This window comes from Vigna umbellata, chromosome 1 (assembly GCF_029865625.1).
Source record: "Vigna umbellata cultivar VRB3 chromosome 1, Vumbellata_1.0, whole genome shotgun sequence".
Lineage (NCBI taxonomy): Eukaryota > Viridiplantae > Streptophyta > Magnoliopsida > Fabales > Fabaceae > Vigna > Vigna umbellata.
Window position 1 is genome coordinate 24,501,673 of NC_142165.1, and position 22,383 is coordinate 24,524,055.

Here is a 22,383-nt window from a genome sequence, read left to right on the forward strand (position 1 = left end):
ATCAAATTGTTAAATTTTAAATTATTCTAACCAAGTTTGAAATTATTTCCATAACCACTTGATAATATGAGAACAATCACACCATTTATTAGGGCTCAACATATGCTATCCTCAAGGGCAATGCTTCTTGCACCTCCATGATCTCAATCTGCATCTCCAAAGGTATGATGAAATGTCCACTTTATCCTTAATGAAAAAATAATAGTATAAACCAAATTCTTTCATCTCCCCAAACTTCATCTACTTCCTTCCCAGCTGTTGCGCGAACAAAAATCATCATGAACTAAGAGTAACTTTAACAGGGTATCTACAGTTGTAGATATCAAAATAGTTCAGATTCTCTTGTTTGATTTGTATGCTGTAATCTTGCTCAATTACCAGAATTATGCCAACAAGAAATTATGTGAATTCAAGCCTGAGCATTGATAATCGTTTAATGTGTGATATTACCCCCATTTACCTTCATCCATGCATGCAGTATGACACATGAAAGTTTGTATCAGCATAAGTTGCAAGTTAGTAGTATACATCTGAGTTTGAACCAAACATAAACATACAGATACACAGACTAAACAAACAAACAAATACTACATCAACACTACAATGAGTCTCAAGCAACAAAGAATTTATGTCGGTCACTTCCATGCTGAAGTAACAATTAAGTTTTTGTCTTCCCACCCAAAATGAAGTGCTCCCTTTTCCTCCTTTATCTTGAACCTGTCACAGTACTGTGTAATTATGAGTTTCCTAATTGCTTCTCTAACATTTGTGCTCATTGGACATGGAGTGAAGCCAGCCATGGTCAATCTTGCCCTCCATTTTCCGGCAACTTCGTACCGTTCTATTCTATCCTCGCCCTCACAAGCCACAATGTTGACAATGTCCTTTGCCAAGCATTGCCTTTCAACATTCATCCTGTCCTGGCTCTCCCTAGGCAGAGTTGCATCAAGAGTGTCAAACACAGCAGAGTAGTAATTGTATGCTTCAACAAATCTTTGGAGAAAAGGGGAGGTGTTGGTGTTCATGTCCTGCTCCACAATTGTCACAAGTTTTGGATTCAAGCACTTAACCATGCGAAGAAGTTGGTCTCTCTCGTTCACTGTGGATACAGTTTCATCACGCATGTGATGAAGCTGGAATGCAAAGTTCACTACAAGTGCTTCTCCCGGACGACAATTGAGCATTGATGGTGAGACAATTGAGGTCTTTGAAGCCACTGCTCGAAACTCAAATGACAATCCAAGTTCCTCTGCCAGCTTTTCAAGCCTTTTTCCTATGATGTTCATGCCACCAACAGAGCGCTGCACAGTCTCAGGATCATCCACCCCAGTTAATCTCACATGAGGTCGCCTACCTGGCATTGAAGCAAGTGCTTGTATTAGAGTTATGTACTGTGTTCCTTGGCTGATGTCAAAGTCTATTATGTGAACCTTCTTTTCATCTCTAACAGCCTCAACTATAGCACCATTTGCAGCGATGAATCCGAATTTAAAACACGGGCAGATCTCAAATAGGATCTGCATAGCTGCAAGACGATCTGAAGAAGGAGGTTCTTTGCATCTCAATGCTTGATAGATGCATTTTCCGGATGAAGCAACGCGAGCTGCAAGCCCTTCCACCATGTAGGCTGCAATTCTTTGAGAAGGTTCCCCCTGAATTGAGACCATTTGCCTGAGATTGTTTATCATAGATTGGGCTTGCTCTTCATTTCCTTCTGAAAGCGCACTAGCACATTCATAAAGTAATTGTTTGGGGGTCTGGGGTGAGTTCTGTGAAGTTTCTTTGGTGGTGCTACTTATGCTGCTAATATTGGAAGAATCAGAGGATGAGGACTCCTTTGGTGAGTCATGAAGTAGCATACCTTGAAGTGGATTGGCCCACTCAGCCATGTCAGGATCAATGTCCATGATTTGGGCAGTCTCAAATATGTCTTCCTCCTCCTCTTCTTCATCCGAAAACAAAGCCTTCTCCAATTCTTGTAGTTTTAATCTCATTTCACCATCAAAGTCAAGGCCATCAGGGCTCCTATTTTCCAGAAAATCTGATTCAAAACTGGACTGATAGGCGTTGTGATGCCTTGTAGACAAGATACGACTGTCGAATGGGTTATTAACAATCACAGAAGCTCCTGAACTAGCTCGGAGAAGGTAAGAAGAGTCAGGGTGAACTGAGTTTCCTGATATGCTGGAACTAGACGGTTCTATCAGTTCTTCTGATGGTGAATCACGGAAGTACTTTTCATAATTCTCACTGGAGTAAGAATCTGTGATATACATGTTTCTGTGCTTATCCGGAACAAAATTGTGGGAGGACAGATCAGGTGTAACATCAGTTCCCTTTAGTGTGTAGAGCTTGGCATTCCTATATGATGCATCAGCCAACTCTGTAGATATAACCAATGACATAGTTCTCCTTTTATTCACTCAGCTCATACAAAATTTCAGTCTGCACCCAAAACATTACACAGATTAGTAAGGAAGATGCTATAAAATCAGCCATCAATTAAAACTAGGTTTAATCATTTAGAACATCTCTATTTCTGTAGCAATTTCTCAATTAGGTCCTCATATTGTAAAATCTCCCAATTAGGTGTCTGAATATGAAAAATTGAATCAATTTAGATCTTGTCGTTAATTAGGCTGGACGGCGTTAAAAATTTTGATGCGTGACTTGGTGACATGAGCAAGTTGTTCTGACGTGGCATGCATTGGTTGCTGAGTTGGCTTTCTTTTAAATAAGTTGGTGGTCGGCTACTCGGTCTGGTGGTCGGCCACTCGGTCTGGTGGTCGGCCACTCGGTCTGGTGGTCGGCCACTCGGCCTGGTGGTCGGCCAATCGGCCTCTTGGTCGGTCAATCGGTCTGGTGGTCGGCCACTCGGCCTGGCGGTCGGTCACTCGATCTGGAGGTCGGCCACTTGGCCTGGTGGTCGGTCACTCGGCCTGGCGGTTGGCCACTCGGCCTGGTGGTCGACTACCAAACCGACCACCAGGTCGAGTGACCGACCTGCCTAGTGACCAACCACCAGTCCGAGTGGCCGCCCACCAAACCGATTAGCCAACCACCAGGCCGAGTGGCCGACCACCTGGCCGACCACCAACTTATTTAAAAGAAAGCCAACTCAACGACCAATGTATGCCTCGTCATAACAACTTGCTCATGTTACCAAGTCACGCATCAAAATTTTTAACATCGTCCAGCCTAATTAACGGCGAGGTCTAAATTTATTCAATTTTATACAATAAGGGACCTAATTGAGACCATTTAGAATACGAGGAGCTATTTGAGACAAACCTTCACAAATAAGGATGTTCAAAAGGATTAAACCTTAAAACTACTAGGCTTTATTTTTTCCTCCCTTTCCTACCTTGAGAAATTGTAAAATGAATGCTCACTGATGAAATCTCGTTGAACCTTCTGGGATGTCTTCGCTGAGATTGGTGAAACAAAAGGGAAGACAACAATATTAGAAAACATTTTGATTTAGAACACAACCGATCTATAAACATATGAAGCAACTTATTAACAAAATTTAATAATTGGCCATCATCACATAAATTTATATGGAAGATAAAGCTTCACCTTGCATAGCAAATAATTTCGTTCTTAAAATAGTGGTTTCACACATTACTCGGGACAACAACAACAGCAACAAGAACCTTAACCTGCTAGGCAAGGTCGACTACATCACACGATGCTATTCAGGTTGTTGAAAGACAAAAATCTTGAGAGATACTATTCACCAAGCAACACAGTATTTGGAAGAGAAAAATATATTTAGTTTACACCCATGTGTACAATCTAGTGAAATGACTGCAGATGCTAACTGGATTAAATCCAATCAACATAACCAAGCGCATTCTTGAAATCGAATGAAAATACCCATGAAATTAAAACTTTTGTATTGATAGATGATTCTTCAGACATTAATCTTATCTGACACTAAAAAAAAGGACTCATACATATATTGACAACAAATTTGCCATTTTAAATAACTAGAAAGCACAAAAAACGAGTATCTTGGTTGGAACAAAAATTGTGATTTCAAAAGTATAAGACTTCCAAGAACAGTTAGTCAACCAATCACTCTGTGTTTTTTATATGTGAAACTAAAGGGTTAAAGAATCCACTGTGACGAAACAACGTTATTTCAAGACAACAAAACTCCCTTCCAAAAACTTTGTTGCAAATGCAGGAAAAGAAAAAGATGAGGGAGAAAAAAAATATATTTTTGGGGAACCAACCCTTGACAGGAAAAAGCTAAATACTCCCTGGAAAAAACACTGAATTCAGAAACTAGAAAGCAAAGACATTTTTTCTCCACTCTTGCTTTAATTCAACTTACAATAAACACAAGAATTGCAACCGATACCTGTTATTAGGAACCACCCAATTTACAAAAATTGAACCACATAATCAATATTCTAGAGGTAGAAGAAATCAAAGAAAGGATAAAGGGTACCTGGTGCAACTTCTGGCAGATGAGGATGATGATGATGATGCTCTTGGAGACAGAGACAGAAACCCGGGTAAGGCTTTTGACCAAGAAGCAGAGAAATTTGATTATAGGCAACCCAAAGGGGCAAGCAAGACAACCTCTTGATGTCTCCTTAATATATTAAAAAAAAATGTTTCCTTAGGAAGGTCAGATTGGTGGAATAGCAACAAAACAGATAAACAAAAGATATGTTGACAAGGTACTTGAGAATTGATATACACAACCAATAAAATCTAAGAATAATAAATATAGACGTGGACAAAGGAAGAAAAGATAACAAGACTTTTAAGCTTAAAGGTTCCAATGAATTAAGAATTGTGGTAAGTTAGGAGCAATTGAGCAACCCTAGTAAGAAAATAATATGAATTATAGTCTAAAGATGCCCATTTGTTTATTCACTATATATGATAATCATGACGACAATCTTAGCTTCAGGAACCGAGTGAAAGTGGTAAGCAAGTGGAAAAAGAAATACAAACCCACCTAGAATTAACGAAACTTCTTGGAATTCTCTGCAACTTGTCTATCAGCCGAAGACATTGGCCACACGAAACTATGATCATTCAATGACAAACGTACCCATCATAGACGGTCCAAGCTGCACAGAATGCCATTGTGGGGTTCACATAATCAGCAACCATGTGTGGCAATAGTGTCTTTTCACTATTCTCTCAACTTCAACCCTAATGTGAAACTGAGCTACACACAATCTTATTTATGTTAAATTATTGATTGAAAGGGTTGAATGATTCTACTACCTTGGCTCTCAAAGAGGGTGAGAATCCACATCTTTCCAAAAAAAAAAAAAAAACTCATAGGATTTGGAAATTTTAGTAAAATTGTCTTTAAAAGGTGTAAAAGTAGAATTTACAACATAAATATATAAAAACATTCTAAGATTTTAGAATACTTAAGTCCTATTTGGAAAAAAAAGAGGACTTTTTGAAATAGACGCGTTGCCACATGAGTTTTATTCATGCGTTTACACCCGATCCATTTTTGGCGAATATACCTTTATCGGTAATTTATCTTTTGGATAAATTTAACATTTTAAAGTATGTTTAATTTCATAAATCAGTAAATATCATTTTAATTCTAAATTTAAGTATAAAAAATTGAGACAAAGTTTTACATTAAATTTTTAATTTCCATTCGAGTAAAAGTATTTTAAATCTCAAATATTTAATTATGAAATAAAATTATTTAATTGTATATTACTTGTACCTAAATGAGGATTTAAGTATGGGTTTAAGGACAAATACCAACTTTTACACACAATCATTCAGAGAGATCAATTAAAAAAGTTGTTATTTTTACTTTTTGTGTAACACGAAGTAATCTTGTTCACATATGAATTGGATACTTATTAGTTTAAAATAAAAACAAGTTAATTTAACTTTATTTTTTTAAAGCTAAAAGTTTTGTAATATAACATAACCTATTTCGAATTAACTATATAACCTAGTTTACTTTAGTAGATTTTATTTTGTAATTTATTTATTTACTTTTATATTTATTGTAGTCTAGTTAAAAGCAAATTGACCTAACAACCATATATATAACATATATATGAGTACTAATAATGTGTTAACCTACTTCACAATCATTAACTAGTGAAATAATATTACAGGAATATTAAGTGAAAATCAAAGTGATAACTTGAAAAAATAAACAAATTAAATATTTAAATATTTAAGTATTATTGAGCATGTTACTTTTGAAAGAGATAGAATGTGTTAGCTTAGATAATTAAAGGATAATAATGTTTTGACAATATTTTAACATTATCTTTGTACCATGTGATTGGTCCATGTTGGTGTTTATGATTATTATTATTGATTATGAAATAATTTTGGACCAATTACATAATAACACGTAGATAATGTTAAAATATTGTAAAAACAATGTTATCAAAATATCATTATCCATAATTAAAAGTAATACATAAGCATAATTATAATGAAAGAATGAAAATTATGTAAAAGAAAATCAAGGACGATAGTTACATTTAGCTAAAATACAAGAACTTTTTTAAAAAAGATAATAAACAGAAACTAAAAATTAAGTGAAATACAGAAACCAAAATTATTAAACCATTAATTCTATATATTCATTAAAGGATAATGATATTTTAACAACATTTTTTTGACAACATCTTAACATCATCTACGTGTCATTCTGTGATTGGTTCAAAATTACTCCACAATCAATAATAATAATCATAAACATCAACATGGACCAATCACAGAATGACACGTAGATAATGTTAAAATGTTGTCAAAAAAAATATTATCAAAATATCATTATCCTTCATTAAATTTGAGTGCAATATCATTTGAAGGCAAATAGTCCACTTTAATAACTAACCGTGTTTTGTGTCAAAACTAATATATTTTATTCAAATATTAATTGTTTTCAGTTTTACTAATTATTACAATTTACAAGACATGTTGAAGTTTTCATTCATTTTAAGAATAAAATATAGACCCATAATTATTTGCTCATCTCATTCTTTTCACATAAAAATGTTAGAAACGCGCTAGAATCACACGCGTGGGACAACCCAACATAGCATTGTAACACTTTTTTCTTTTATATCTCAAAATGTCGTGTAAACTTCAATAGTGCCTTCTCACTCACTTTCACTTTTATAATTTATATATATTGTTGGTATAAAAATCATTTAAATTTTATTAATAAATGTAACACATAACTTTGACCATATCTCTCCGTCCAATTGTATTCTTTTCATAATTTAAATATGAAATTTTAGATTTAATATTTTTTGTTCAGTTTCACTACCACACAAATAATACAGTTAATTTGCTGATAAAAACGTTATACCAATAACAAATTTTACATATCTAAATTAAAAATATTCAAAAATAATTAAGTAAAATTTAAAATATCATCATAATAATTGTTCCGGTAATTCAATACTTACACATTATTTAAATATATTTTTATCCTGTAATTTCAAAATACATAAAATTGTCAAAGAATTTTATATTCTAAAATAAATAATACTTAAAATGATGATTGAATTAATTACAAAACTAAATAATAGTGTTAAACCACTAATTTTCTTTATAAATTTAACTCAAATTATTAACTTTTTCATTTTCTTTCCAATACCCATTACGTTTAGTTCTTGGATTGGTACAATATGGAGATAGACTTAATTGTGTCATCAATTTTCAATTTAACTTTTGAATAAAATAATTAAAAAAATGTTCCCTTTATTTTAAGTTGGAGAATAAAATAAATGAATGAATGCAACAATGGGAACCAACTTTTTAATACCTAAAATTCCAAGAGTGGAAAATAGAAAATAATAATTGAAGGTTTGGACCAAGTCAAAGGTGTGCAAACCTAACATTTTCCATAGTTCAAACCTTACTTGTTGTCACCAACACCAATGTTGGTGGGTAACGTTGGACTATTTTCTTTCCCTTTTCTGCTACCGCGTGAGATCTTGAAAGCGAAAAGACATAAAAGCCCTCGTACCCTATCACGTTATTCTTGAATAAAATATGAAACATATAAAATCAAATTTTAAACTTATAGCCATGTATAAAAGTAAGGGTTAAATATGTTTTTAGTCCCTAAACTATTGGTCGTTTCTGGTTTTTGTCCCTCTTGGTTTTAGTCCTCATTTTGTTGACTAAATGTGGACCAAATTTTTAACGGTGTTAGTTTTTGAGGACTAAAACGAACGTTTTGAAAAGAATGAGGACCAAATTGTACCTTATTTTGAAAGAGGAACAAAAATAAAAAACGGCCAATAGTTTAGGGATTAAAAACATATTTAACCCTAAAAGTAATGATTGATCTAAATTGTGTTTAATAGATAATCTGGTAGAAAAAGATTAGTCAAACTAGTATTTTTTTTTTCTTGTGAAAAAAAGAACATAAGATTACTTACTAATATAGAAGTGGTGTTCAGATTATCTACTATATATATTTATTAGGTTTAATCATCTTAACTAATTTATATTATTTCTTCAATCTTATTTGAGGATTCATTTTCCTCTGGAGTCTACGTTTTTATTTAATTTTATTTTTTGAGTAACATTTTTTAAAATTTAAACTGTTTTCATTTAAATTTAACTATTTTTTAAAATTAAATAAAACAAAATCATCTAAAATATATTATATTATGGCAAACCTTTTGGGTGTAAAACGTTTGTAGTGATACTAATATATATATCTGCAATGAAAATTTAATTGTGTATATGAACATTATTTAGTGGGAGGAAAAAATGAAACACTCTATCCAATGGATTTAAGACTTGTAGTGTGAAATGAATCAGACATGTAATCAATCACTTTCGTGTTATTCATAGAAATTGTAAAAATTGAAGTGATTAACATCCACACAAGTTATATTTATTAGTAATTTAGTCTTTATCTTTTTCCTCTGTCTTATCCAAACCACCAAAACAAGAGAGCTGGATGATTTTACTCGTTTTCTATTGTTTATTATTTATTATGTTTGAGTTGTATGATTAGTATAATCACCCTTTGATTTTATCTAACAGATTTTCATTATCGCATTTTCAAAGTGTGTAGACAGCTACAATGAATATTCTCACAAACTTTATGACTAAGTGCATTTAAATGTTTTGAAAACCAAAATTTGATAAGCCATGTTTTAAATCATATTAAGTTAATTAAGAAAAATAAAACCCTAATTGGATTTGATCTAGTGAAATGATCTAATGTCAACTTAATTTTTTTTTATTAAAAGTTGTAGTTATATTTAATGTTTGACCAAGTTTTAAATAATATTATCTCTATAAAAATATACAAAATGTTGGGGTTTTTAAACAAGGGACCCAATGTGTCCATTTCAAACAAAGGAACACAAAATGCGGCTTGAAAAAAAACAAAAGAGAGAAAACTAAAATTGTATTCCATTTAAATTTAAAATAAAAATAAAAAATAAAATGGAACTAATTTTATCATTTTCTTCTTTATCTTACAAACATGAGTTAACATGGAGAGGACGAAAATGGAAGCAAGCTTGTTTTCCTCCTAAAGTCTATTTTACCCTTTTTTTTCAAAAAGCTGATTATGTTTTCTTTTCCTTTTATAAAAAAAAAATCTTCTTAAACTTTAATTGAATTATAATTATTATTAAATTTAAGTTTAACAAATTACAAGTTTGATTTTGAATGTTATTAAATAATTAAGTGTGAAAATAAAGTTTTGTATATCACGTCACCTCAATCGCAAAATATTAAGTTTAGTCTAATAGACATAAGTTGTGAGTGGATTTATACAAGCACAGTTTAAAATGTGATTTTTTTTATGGACATAAGTATTAAATAAACAATAAGTATATTTTGTCTTATAGAGGTAAATCTTAACCATTTCAATGTCAAACTTTAATAAATGCTTATTTTATATTTGTAAGAATTGTACATTTTTTCATTATTGTATGAAAGATCTCCTAGCGTCTTGCCAACATCAAAATATCATATAAGGTAAGTTGCAAGATAATGCTTCATGCGAACAACTTTTTTGGAAAAAAAAGTAAAATGTCAGTATTGCAAAGCTAGTTAATTATGCCAAAAATGGAGAGAAGCAACCTACTAAGCTTGTGAAGTTTTACCATATTTCAGTTTTTTAAAGCATACTTGTACGCAAGAAGAAGTAGTAACAAAAGAAATTAGAGATTACTCCCTGCACCACTTGCTTATTGTACCACCACATTTGCTTTTAAATTCTAAAACTATTTTTTATATTTTAAAATATCCTACACCTCCACCTCTTTTCTTAAACGAATGTCAATATCCGTGAAAGAATTTTTCTTCAACGGATGTACCACATCCGTTGAGTTTTTTTTTTTAGTTTTTTAGTTTTTAATTTATTGTATTTTAAATTAATATATAAATATTATTTAACTTTTTTAAAATTATTACTTAATTATTTATAAATTAATTTTATTTTATTTAATAAAATAATTATTATTAATTTAATTTATATATTATTATTTAAATAATAATTAAAATATTTTGAAAAAATTATTAAAACGGATGTGGTGACATCCGTGAAGTTTTTTTTTTAGTTTTTAATTTTTTAATTTATTATATTTTAAATTAATATATAAATATTATTTAGTTTTTTTAAAATTATTATTTAATTATTTATAAATTAATTTTATTTTATTTAATAAAATAATTATTATTAATTTAGTTTATGTATTACTATTTAAATAATAATTAAAATATTTTTTAAAAATTTCTTAAACAGATGTTAACGGATGTGACCACATCTGTTGAATATTTCTTTTTTTTTTAAATAAAAACAATAAACTAAAATATAAAATATGTAAATGGATGTCCGTTGAAGGTGAAACACCGTTTTATAACAAGAACAAAATAGATATAAAGTGGTGCAGGGAGCATGTGGTGGTGGTGGAGGGAGCAATACTCAATAAATTATTTATAGATTTGTCAAATTAGTCCATTTCAAAAGACTTCACTCTAAAGAGGTCAAAAAAGCTTACAAGGACAAAATATAATTTATTAAAAGATTTCACAATATCAATATCCATATAATTCATTAAGTAGGATTAGTCCATTACCTTCTTTAATGTGTTAATTATTTTATTCTTAATAATATATTCGCAATAAAATTAAAAGTTTTTTATTAAGTTAACATATCCACTCGTCATGTTCCTGAATCAAATTATGCAACTGTATTAATATCTAGTTTCTTATTTTTTTTTATTTTGTAAAATTGTTATATTTTTATTCAATTTTAATATACAAAAATATTTATATTATATTAGCATTGTTTTATAAAAAAATAACTTATTTGATTTTTATGGATTTGTTTTGAGAAAAAAACCATTTCTTTTTAAATAAATTAAAATATGTTTATTATATTTTGGATATCAAAACTAAAAATTAGTTAAAAGCTTATTTATATGTAATCTTTTAAATATATCAAAATAAATTCATAAAAACTTTCAAAACATGAACTTTTTTAAACAAAATGTCTTTTTTCAATTGTATCCAAATATAAGTAATTTCTGAACTTATAAAAAATGGCTTATTTTGAACATTTTTTTACTTATCCGCATTTTTAAGCTTAAACAAAATCAACATATATTATTATATTTTCAAGTTTTCAAAATAATGAAATTATGTATCTATGATTATAATTAAAAAATTATTTTGAATAGTGTCTTATAAAACCAATATTTATATATTCTCTAGGAATAATAGATTAGAAGCAAATATAAATTAACTTTCATTGTTCAAAATTTATACAAAATAATCATTACACTACTTTCTATCAACATTGCAAAAAGATGTTTGGAGTGAAAAATAAGAAAATAATATTAGTAAAATATCCACTAGTGCAGAATTGGCTTTTAACGTTTTCCCATAGACGTCCTTCCAAAAAAGCCCCAACGTAAATAATTGACCGGTGGCATATTCGTAAATAAGTGAAACTTTAGACGTCCGTCCTGGGAGGTAACGGACGTTCATTAGGAACGCTTCAACTCCCATGTCAGCCACTTGAACGTCCGTCCTGGGAGGGCCCGAACGTCCGTCCTGGGAGGAGTTATTGGTAAATCTCGTGGTCACTGGTTCAAATTTTGTATCCAAAGGTTGTAAGTCATTTATAGTTTCTAATTCATTTTTATATGTTATTGAATGATCAAAATTCTTAACTTTTTAGTTTGTGATTTTAGTGTAACCAGTAGCTAGATTCATGGGAATGTGGCTTCTATGTGATGTGTTGGATTAAGACCATCATTCGAGCTGTCATTACAGATGACTGGAATGAGGTAATGATGTATACCTTCAATACATTACAAATCAATTTCATCTTCAACATATATGAAACCATAATGAATCTTTCTTGAATTTTGCAGCGCTTCAAGAGTACATCGCCTATTTCAGAGGACACAATTAAACAGATAAGGCAGGAGTGGACCGCATATCTTCTGCAAAGATGGAGTTAGGAATAATTTTAGTTTAAGTTTTATTATTTCTTGTTGAACATTGCTTAGTTTTAGTTTAAGTTATATTATGATAGTTTTGTTAGTGGATTCAACTCCACATTAAGTAGAACTTTGTTCATATGAAACGTATATTTATATTATTACAAAATTGTTCTGGGACAATTTTCTGCTTTTCAGGTGTGGTTTTAATGCAAAAATAAAATAAATTTAAAAAAAAAACACTCAGTAGACGTCGGTTGGTGCACTGCCGGACGTCTATAGACGTCCGTTAGTGCACCAACTGACGTCTACGGACGTCCGGCAATGCACACACGGACGTCCACCCCCCAGCCCCTACCACAGATAATTCAAGCAACTGAACGTCCGGGGGCGAGGGCACGGACGTCTATATAGACGTCCGTTGTTCCAGGGGGCGGACGTCCATATAGACGTCCATTGTTTCAGGCGGACGTATATAGACGTCCGGCTGACACAACTGACGTCTATATTTAACGTCACCCGCATAGACGTCGGGGGAAGAGTGGACGTCAAAAGGGCGAAAGAACGGACGTTTATGAGCTTTTCTGCACTAGTGATCATGTAGAAATCGTTAGAGAGAGATTGTAAAGCAAATGAAAGGAAAAATTGAAAATGCATAGTGGGCTTTGAGGCTTAGGACTTTTAAAAACCCCAAGTGCTAAGCCATAGCCACTAGTGCTGAGCCATGGAAGTAGAAAATACAGGACAACATATTTTAACTTTTTGGCTAAGCATAACAAACTATAGCACTATAGTTGAGCCACATGATAACAATTATTGTGTTTTTATGTATCTATGTTCATGAATAAATTAACTTCTTCGTAACTTTTACCTTGTTTTAAGTCCAAGTTTAATATGTTTTTATGTTTTCTTGAATTAGTATATGCTTGTTTTTCCTTTAGTTTCTCTTTAGCCCTAAACATCTTTCTTTTAGTTCATTTTTCTTCTTCTTTAATTCCTATACTTAAAAGGATACCTTTTTTTTCTTAGATAAGTTTTAGTATCTTGCCATTCTAATACACATCCTAATACACATTTTTGATCATTTTTAGTACCTATGCCAAGAAAAAAGAGAGTTAAAAATGCCATATGCTTAATTACTACTAAAATAATGAAAAAAATGAGTTAAACATATTTTTCATCCTCCTATTTAAAAAAAATATGTTTTGTTCTTAAACTAAATTATATTTTATGAGTAATGATATTTTAACATTACAAAAAGACAAAATACATTCATTTCATACTCTAAATTAATAATATTTCAACTATATTTATATGCTAATGATTGATATATGCAATGAGAGTCTCTTGAACCAAGTTGTTTCTATGATTTAATTTTGAAATGTAAGTTGTTTATAAATGAAGCCAATGTGATTTTAAAAGTTAGAATCATAAGGAAGGGAGTTAGTATATAACTATCCCAAAAACAATACATTGAGAAACTTCTTGGAAAGTTTGGGTATTATGACTTTAAATCAGTGAGTACCCCTTATGATACTAACTCTAAATTAAAGAAAAATAGTGGAGAATCTCTTAATCTAGTATACCTAGATAATTGGGAGCTTATTGCACTTAATGAGCTTTTGTAGACCATGCATTTCTTATGCAGTAGATAGATTGAGTATGTATACTCCATGTCCTAATAAGGAAAATTGAGCTACATTTAGTAGACTTATGAGGTACTTAAAAAGTTCAATGAATTATATCATTGATTATATTGGATTTTTCGTTGTATTAGAATGGTATAGTGATGCTAATTGGATAAGACAAAATCCATTATTGATTATCTATTTAAACTTGGGATGATGTAATTACATGAAGATCAACCAAACAACCAATATTATTATTGTTATTGAAATGACTAATAGTGATGTTGAGTGGTTGAAAAACTTGTTAGCAAACATTCCTTTAGGAATGAAATTAACCCATATGTGATTTTGAATCGACAATAGTTATAACTAAAAACACTTTGAGACATATATATTTGACACATAATATAGTGCTACAGTTTCTGAGGAATGAAATTATTTCTATTGATTATGTGAAGTTACGAAATCTAGCAAATCGTCTAACAAAACCCCTAGAAAGAAATATGATTTTAGAAACATCGAGGACAATGCGACTTAAGCCACTTACAAACAAACAAGTGATGGTAACCCAACCTTTGTGATTAGAGATCCCATGAATAAGGTTCATATGGGGAAAAATAAGTCGTTTGTTAGTTTTGATAACACTAAATTGATTTTGAATTAGTTATATCTATTCTTATGACGTGTGTGAAGTTGTTAAAAACTGCATTATTGAGATGTTAAATGTTGTAATAAAAATTTTATGTGGTTTAAGAATGTTAGTTTAAACAAAGTTTGTAATGATTTTCATATCCCTTATGGGTGGTGTATGATTTGCAATATACATTTGATAAAATTACCTATAAGAGTGTCGAGTGAGGTGTATTATGATTAATAAAATGCTAACGCACATCAAGTATCTTTGGTTCATACAACTTGCTATACAAACTACATTGTGTGTTGAGTTTTTCAATCTAAGGTTGGTTCATATAGCTTGCTATATCACCTTTCAGGCATTACAACTTATATGGGATCCATGTTTTTCTTCTCTCTTTCTTTTTGTCTCTTATATTTTGCAATATATGGAGGATTGTTGTAAAAAAAGTATATTGCAAAATATGAACGTTGCAAGTTTCAGTTTCGTTAGTCACAAGTCTCGTTCCTTTCTGATGAGAATAGGAGTCACTAGTAGTTGTTCACAGTGTCACACAGTTTGACCACTTCTTCATCCAAAAGTTATGTGATTCTTCGTAGTTGATGGATGACTACTGGCGTGGGAGGTTGGGTTTTATCAACCCATTTACACTTATAAATAGGTGTCTCATTACTCTTCAAAAGGAGACTTCACAACTTGATCGCCATCACTAGTAAAAACGGGCATATAATGTCTAACACTCAACATCGGATAACCAAATACCCAACGTTAAAAATGACTGGTGGCAATATTGTAAATAAAATCACACGATTGACGTCTGTTGGTTAGAGGAACAGACGTTAATTACCTTTTTGAAGTCTGTTGGTGAAAGAACATACGTCTTTTAGTGTTCAATTCATAAAAAATTAAGCCCAAAGATATTTTAAGAGACTCATTAGACGTCGATTGGTTAGAGGAACATACGTTAATTGCCTTTTTGAAGTTGTTGGTGAAAGCACATACGTCTTTTAGTTTTCAAATTCATAAAAAATTGAGCGCGAAGATATTTTAAAGGACCCATTAGACGTTTGTTGGTTAGAGGAACAAACGGTAATTGCCTTTTTGTAGTCTGTTGGTCAGAGAACAAACGTTTTTTAGTGTTCAAATTCATAAAAAATTAAGCACGAAGATATTTTAAGAGACCATTAGACGTCTGTTGGTTAGAGGAACAAACGTTAATTGCCTTTTTGAAGTCTTTTGGTAAAAAATAAACGTCTATTGGTGTTCAAATTCGTAAAAAAATTGAGCGCAAAGATATTTTAAGGGACCTATTAGACGTCTGTTGGTCAGAGGAACAATTGTTAATTGCCTTTTTGAAGTTTGTTGGTCAAAGAACAAACGTCTTTTAGTGTTCAAATTCATAAAAAAATAAGCGGAAAAATATTTTAAAAGACCCATTAGACGTCTGTTGGTCAGAAAAACAAACGTTAATTGCTTTTTGAAGTCTGTTGGTCAAATAACAGACGTCTATTGGTGTTCAATTTCATAAAAATTTGACCGCAAATATATTTTAGCGAGAAAGAACACTTGCTTCACTATATGTTTGTGTGCACTTTCTTCATTGCAGGTCGAACGTCTCTAGGGAAGTTTTCGGCGACCACCAAAAGTAATGTTTCTTCCACTTAACACAAATGTCCGTTAATTGATGACTTTATGTATGATTTCCTTTCATTTTAGCCGATTAGTTTCGTTCATAGAAACCATATGGAGCACCGTTGAGTTCTTTTTTTCCCCTCTTCGGCGGTGGTTGCATTTTCATTGGTTATTGCACTTTTCTTTGGTTACTGTTTCTAAAATTCTAGAAATTTTTGTGGTGTATTCTTGTGTTGTATATTGATTTTTCAAGGTTTCAGTGGAAGAAAATATTGATGAAAAATTAAAAAAAGACCATAAATTGGCGTATGTTGTTCTTACAACAAATGTCAATTCACGTCAGACATAGAGAAATATCTGACATCAATTTGCTCTATGTCAGACATCAGATTGTTCTATTTCTGACGTCAATTGACGTCAGTTAATGTCGAATTTTTAAATTCGACGTCAATTTAACGTCTCCCAATATGAAGTCAGTCTCGAATTCAACATGATAGACCGAAAACACCGACGTTATACGGTGTTTTTGTACTAACTTTTCACTTTTTTTATTATTTGAAACACATGAGTTTATTTATTAGTTCTGAATTCGTAGAGAGATATAAGAAGTTCTTGTTGTATCCTATGAGATGTGCGATACACGATAGATAAATCCTTAAGGGTAATGATTGTAAACACTTTAAGAATTCTGTCTTGCTTGTTATTTTTGTTAGCTTATACAACAACATCCTCCTACATCATGATTAATTATATAGAACATTGCAAAACTTCGTGTGTTACCTAATAAACACTTAATTGTATCTTGAAAATGATGTTTTACATAAATTTTTTAAGATATAAATATAAAATGGATATATAATTAATTTAGAAAGGAAACACAATTTTTAAAAATAATTCCGAAACAAAAAGCATATTTAATCTAAAAAAAGTTTAATGTATGAGGTTGTATGGAACATACATTTTTGCTAAGCTTGGGTTAGTAGTTATAACCATTGATATTTGGAATATGATTCCTCTTTAATTTACCATTTTTTTTCCTTTTTCTCAATTTGTTCCTTATACTCTTAAACGGTGGTGAATGAAGTGCATTAAAAGACATATAATATTTTTTATGAAATTAATTAGTATGCGAATGTTAGTTAATTTTAGGATTGATAATAAACTTCATTTTAAGTGGGTTAAGTTTTAACTCCTTCTATTATTTTATATTTTTTTAAAATACAATTTTCATTTTGTTTAATTTGTTAGTTAATTTTAGATTGATAATAAACTTCATTTTAAGTGGGTTAAGTTTTAACTCTCTTATTATTTTATATTTTTTAAAATACAAATTTCATGTTGTTTAATATGTTTCAAGGAATTTATTTTTGTATTTTTATAAAAAGGGTTAGATTGGTCTCCCAAACTTTTGTCTATGTTTTTTTGTATGTTATTTTTCGTGATGGCATATAATTAATGAATTTTTAAGTGTGTAACTGAGATATTAAGATTCATAATGATATATAACACGTGTCTATAAAAGATATTAAAATAGAAATTAAAAATAAAAACTTATCTACAAGAGGCAAATTGATAATTAAATGTATTTGTAATTAAGTAAAAATGAAAGAACTTTTAAAAAATTTGAAATACGTTAATTGATTTTAACTTAATGTTTACCTTTTTATATTTGTTTATGACATGTTTATTCTAGCAGACTTACAGTTATTTGACTATTTTTTTTTCCTTAGTTTGTATAAAAAGACAGTAGTAGCTAGCTAGTATGTTGGGCCTGGGCACATCGAAATCTTCTTAATCTTTTCCATTTCACAAAAAAATGAATAATCTTTAACATTGACAATTTGCATTACCTAACCAAGGAATTTAAACACTCATTCAGACTAATATTTAATATTTTAACCAAAGTCGTTGAGATTAAGAAAGGAATCCCAAGGAAATTATGTTACAACGTCAAAGGGTGCTTTTAAAGGTCACACGAAGCAGAGTTAGTGTTTTTTCCTGCCATCCCACGTTTGTTTATGTATAAATTTTAAAATAATCTTTTTAATGAATTTTAAAATCTATTGAATAAAATTTTTTTTAACAAATTTTAAAATTTATTGAAATTTTTTTCAAAAATTTCAATAAATTTTGAAATTTGTTTGAAAAAAAATCTTTCAAATTTGTTGAAGAAAAAAGAGAGTAAAATATAAGATTTTTTGAAACGTAGAAAATAATTTTTAAATTTAAAAAAAATGTGGAATTGCATGAAGAAATATAGAGTGGTCTAAGAAAAAACACTACGCAGGAGTTTTGTTATGGTTAGAACTTTGAAGTGGAATTGTGCATTTGTGCCTTTTCCTATTATGGGCCTTTTGAATCAAATGGAAATTCATTTGTGTATGGAATTTTCCTTTTTCCATTATTCTTAATATCATCAAACAATATTAAAGAATTATTCTTTTACAAGCGCAGCTTAGGTTGACATTTGCTAGTTTTAAAACTTTGAATTGAACCTTCAAATTGGAATATAAGTAGTTTGAATTTATGTTATTATTTTCATACATTATGGTTCTATTAAGATAACAATCCACCTTTAAGCCTAGATTTTTTTCACAGTTTTATTTTTAAGACATTTCGTTTGTTTTCACATGAAACACTAATATTTTGATTTCAAAAAATACATTAGAATAATCAATTTAAAATATAAAAATTCATCACATTTTAATCTTTAAAAAATACACTAGAAATACTAGAGTGAAATAAGGTCAATTGACTATGAGTCACAAGTTAAATTATTATATTGTAACTTGTTTTGCTCCATCTAAGTTGTCGGTGAGTTGAGTTAAACCAACCCATTAATCTATTTTTTTTAAAGTGTATTAAAAATTTAAATTTAAAGTTTATAATCTTTAACATTTTAAGATTTTAATGTTAAAAAGTGAAAATTTACGTTTATTGTCAATTTATTTTATAAACTTAATTTCTTTAGTATTAATAAAATTAATATTTAAATAAAACTTAGACTAAATTATTAATACACTTTAACCTTTTTAATAAATTTTTTATTTAAATAAAATTTCTAAAATTAAAAAGTTTATTCAAATTTTGACAAGCTAAGTGCCAATTCACTCCTAGGAGAAATGGATTGAGGCGTGTAGTCTTTTCGGTTTAGTGGACCTCACCTGATCCATTTTTGGTGAGTTTTTGTTCCCTCCAAACGTAGTTGTAACAAAAGACATATTACTAAATATTGTTTCTTTTAGGTTTAATCATTCACTAAGTCCCTATTTTCGCATGAAATCTCAATTTCGTACCTTTCTTTCTGAAAATATCAATTAGGTCCCAATTTTATGAAAATTGCAACAAATCGATCCTTTCCGTTAAATAGTATCAAACGGCGTTACGGTGTGTTTGACGTGGCACGCTGTTGTGGACGTGTTATCTGACGTGGTTGAAGAGAGCAGGAGCAGTGGGGCACATGGATATTGAATATTTTATAAGTAAAAAGAAAAGAATTGTTTTATAAGTAAAAAGCACGTGGATATCGAATTAGGGATTCTTCTCAGTACTTCTAGGGTTCGGTTCGTCCAAAGTTGATTTCATTTCAGAAAATTGGGGTATCAATTTGGGTATTTAGGGTTGAATCGAGGTTGACCTTCAGAGAGTGTGCAGTTGTCGTCGTCCTCATCGGAGTTGTGGGACCTTCTTCAGTTGCAATCTGGAGTGGCCAGGTTAGTAAAAGTTTGGTTTTGTTAGAAACCTTTATCTTGCGATGTTGGGTGGTGGTCCCCGTCTATGTATTGTGTATTATTTTTGATTGCAATGTTGTGGTCCCGTTGGTCGGATTGTGTTCCATTTTTTATTGCAATGTTGTGGTCCCCCCATGCCCCCCATGTTTAAAGTGATAATTTTCTGTGTGTGTGAGTGTGTTTTGGTTACGGTTTTAATAAATGTTTTGTCGTGAATTGATTATATTATAGGTGTACAAATACTTATATATAGTGTTTTGCATCATGGACGAGGATATTGAGGTTGTCTTTCACCATGGAGGGAAATTAGTTAACGATGGGAAGCTTAAGTATGAAGGGGGGGAGACATCTAGGTTTATGTTTGACCCAGATGTTTGGAGTTATTTCGTGATTGTTAGTGTAGTGAAGTCTTTGGGATACGATAGGCTTAAAGATATGTGGTACTCTGTAGGAGGGGCTTCAATTTTGGATGATAAGTTAGAGCGTCTGTGTGATGACACTGGTGCCATGCATATGGTTAATTTAGCTAGGCTGAATGGTGAGGTCCATGTGTTTTTGATACACCCTGTTTCTGAACCCGAAGTCATACATATGCTGGAATTTGAGGCTGTAATGGAGGAAGAGGATGATGGACTTCAACAAGTTGAGGAAGTTGGTGGTGATGGTGAAGAAGTGGAAGTTGAGGCTGTTATGGAGGAAGAGGATGTTAGAGTTGAACAAGTTGGTTGTGTGTTGGAAGAGATGGGTGAACAAGTGGAAGTTGAGACTGTTATGGAGGAAGAGGTTGTTGGAGTTGAACAAGTTGGTTGTGTGTTAGAAGAGATGGGTGAACAAGTTGAAGTTGAGGCTGTTATGGAGGAAGAGGTTGTTGGAGTTGAACAAGTTCAGGAAGTTGGTGGGGATGGTGAAGAAAGTTGAGGCTGTTATGGAGGAAGAGGTTGATGGTGATGGTGAACATGAAGGTGTAGAACAGAATGAAGTTGAAGCAGATGTGGAAATTCGAAGTTGGAATTCCTCTTTTGAGAATGGTAGTGGTGATGGAAATAATGAGTGGTTGGAGGGGCTTGTTGATATCAATGTTGGTTGTGATATAGATGATGATATACATGCAGACTTCGAGGGAAATGTGGAAGTGGAAGTCCAAAGTATGTCAAATGACTCTAGTGGACCATTAATTAGTGGAGCAGAAAGTATGTCAAATGTTGGTTGTGATAGAGGTTTATCAGATGATGAGTGGGAATCTGAACAATTAATTAGTGGAGCAGAAAGTGACTCTAGTGGACCATGTTCTAGTGTAGAGGGTTATGGGAGTTTTCCAACATTTGTGTTGCCAAAAAGTATGGTTGACTTTAAGTGGGAAGTTGGGATATATTTTGCTGAAAAGCAAGACATTTTGGAGGCTATAAAAGATTATGCGTTGGATAATGGAAGAAATATACACTTTGTTAAGAATGATAAACAAAGAATCAGGTTGAAGTGTGTGGGTGCAAAAGGTGAATGCCCTTGAAAGTTATATTTTGGTTATATGAAGGCAGTGAAAACATGGCAGTTGAGAACAATGGTGGACAACGATACCTGTAGCAGGGAGTTCAACCTTAAATTAATTGATGCCAAGTGGTTGAGCAAAAAGATACACAAAACTATTAGAGATAATCCTACAGTTAAGGGTGTGGATATAAGGGAAAAAATTCAAAGGAAATGGAACATTGGTATTTCTAGGTGTATGGCCTATAGGGCCAAAAACATAGCAACAAAGCAAATTGATGGCTCTTTCAAAGAACAGTATAAAAGGTTATATGATTATGCCCATGAGTTGGTGGCCAAAAATCCTGGGTCAACAGTGAAACTAAAGGTTGAGGATGTGGGGGGTAAAGTCATTTTCAAGAGATTCTATGTATGTTTAAAGGCTTGCAAAGACAGTTTTATGTCATGCAGGCCAATTATTGGTTTAGATGGAGCATTTTTGAAAGGTAAGTACGGTGGTGAGTTGTTAACAGCTGTGGGCCGAGATGGGAATGAGCAGATGTTGCCAATTGCATACTGTGTTGTTGAAGTTGAGAACAAGGAGTCATGGAAGTGGTTCCTGGAACTGTTGGTAGATGACCTTGGAGGGGCTGAAATTTGTTCCACATTTACCTTTATATCAGACCAGCAGAAGGTAATATTAATTTGTACATTTTAATTTGAGGTTGTTAAGTATTTGTTGCCTGTATTCATTACTTGTATATTGTTTGCAGGGTCTACTTCATGCAATAGATGAATTGCTTCCTGGAGTTGATCAAAGGTTTTGTGTGAGGCAT

General features: G+C 31.4%; 1 pseudogene across 2 annotated transcripts; it reads right to left on the reverse strand.

Moving 5' to 3' along the window:
- Positions 1-480: 480 nt before the first annotated feature.
- On the reverse strand, positions 481-5,115 carry LOC124821132 (scarecrow-like protein 1 pseudogene; annotated as a pseudogene). Of its 2 annotated transcripts, none has more exons than XR_015782782.1 (4): positions 4,979-5,115; positions 4,460-4,606; positions 3,365-3,428; positions 481-2,445 (listed from the first exon to the last, which is right to left on the reverse strand). The product of XR_015782782.1 is annotated as a scarecrow-like protein 1 pseudogene, transcript variant X1 (transcript). The 2 variants fall into 2 exon arrangements; XR_015782783.1 differs by lacking the exon at positions 4,979-5,115 and adding an exon at positions 3,580-3,662 and having other exon boundaries at positions 4,460-4,920.
- Between the last annotated feature and the right edge of the window lie 17,268 nt (positions 5,116-22,383).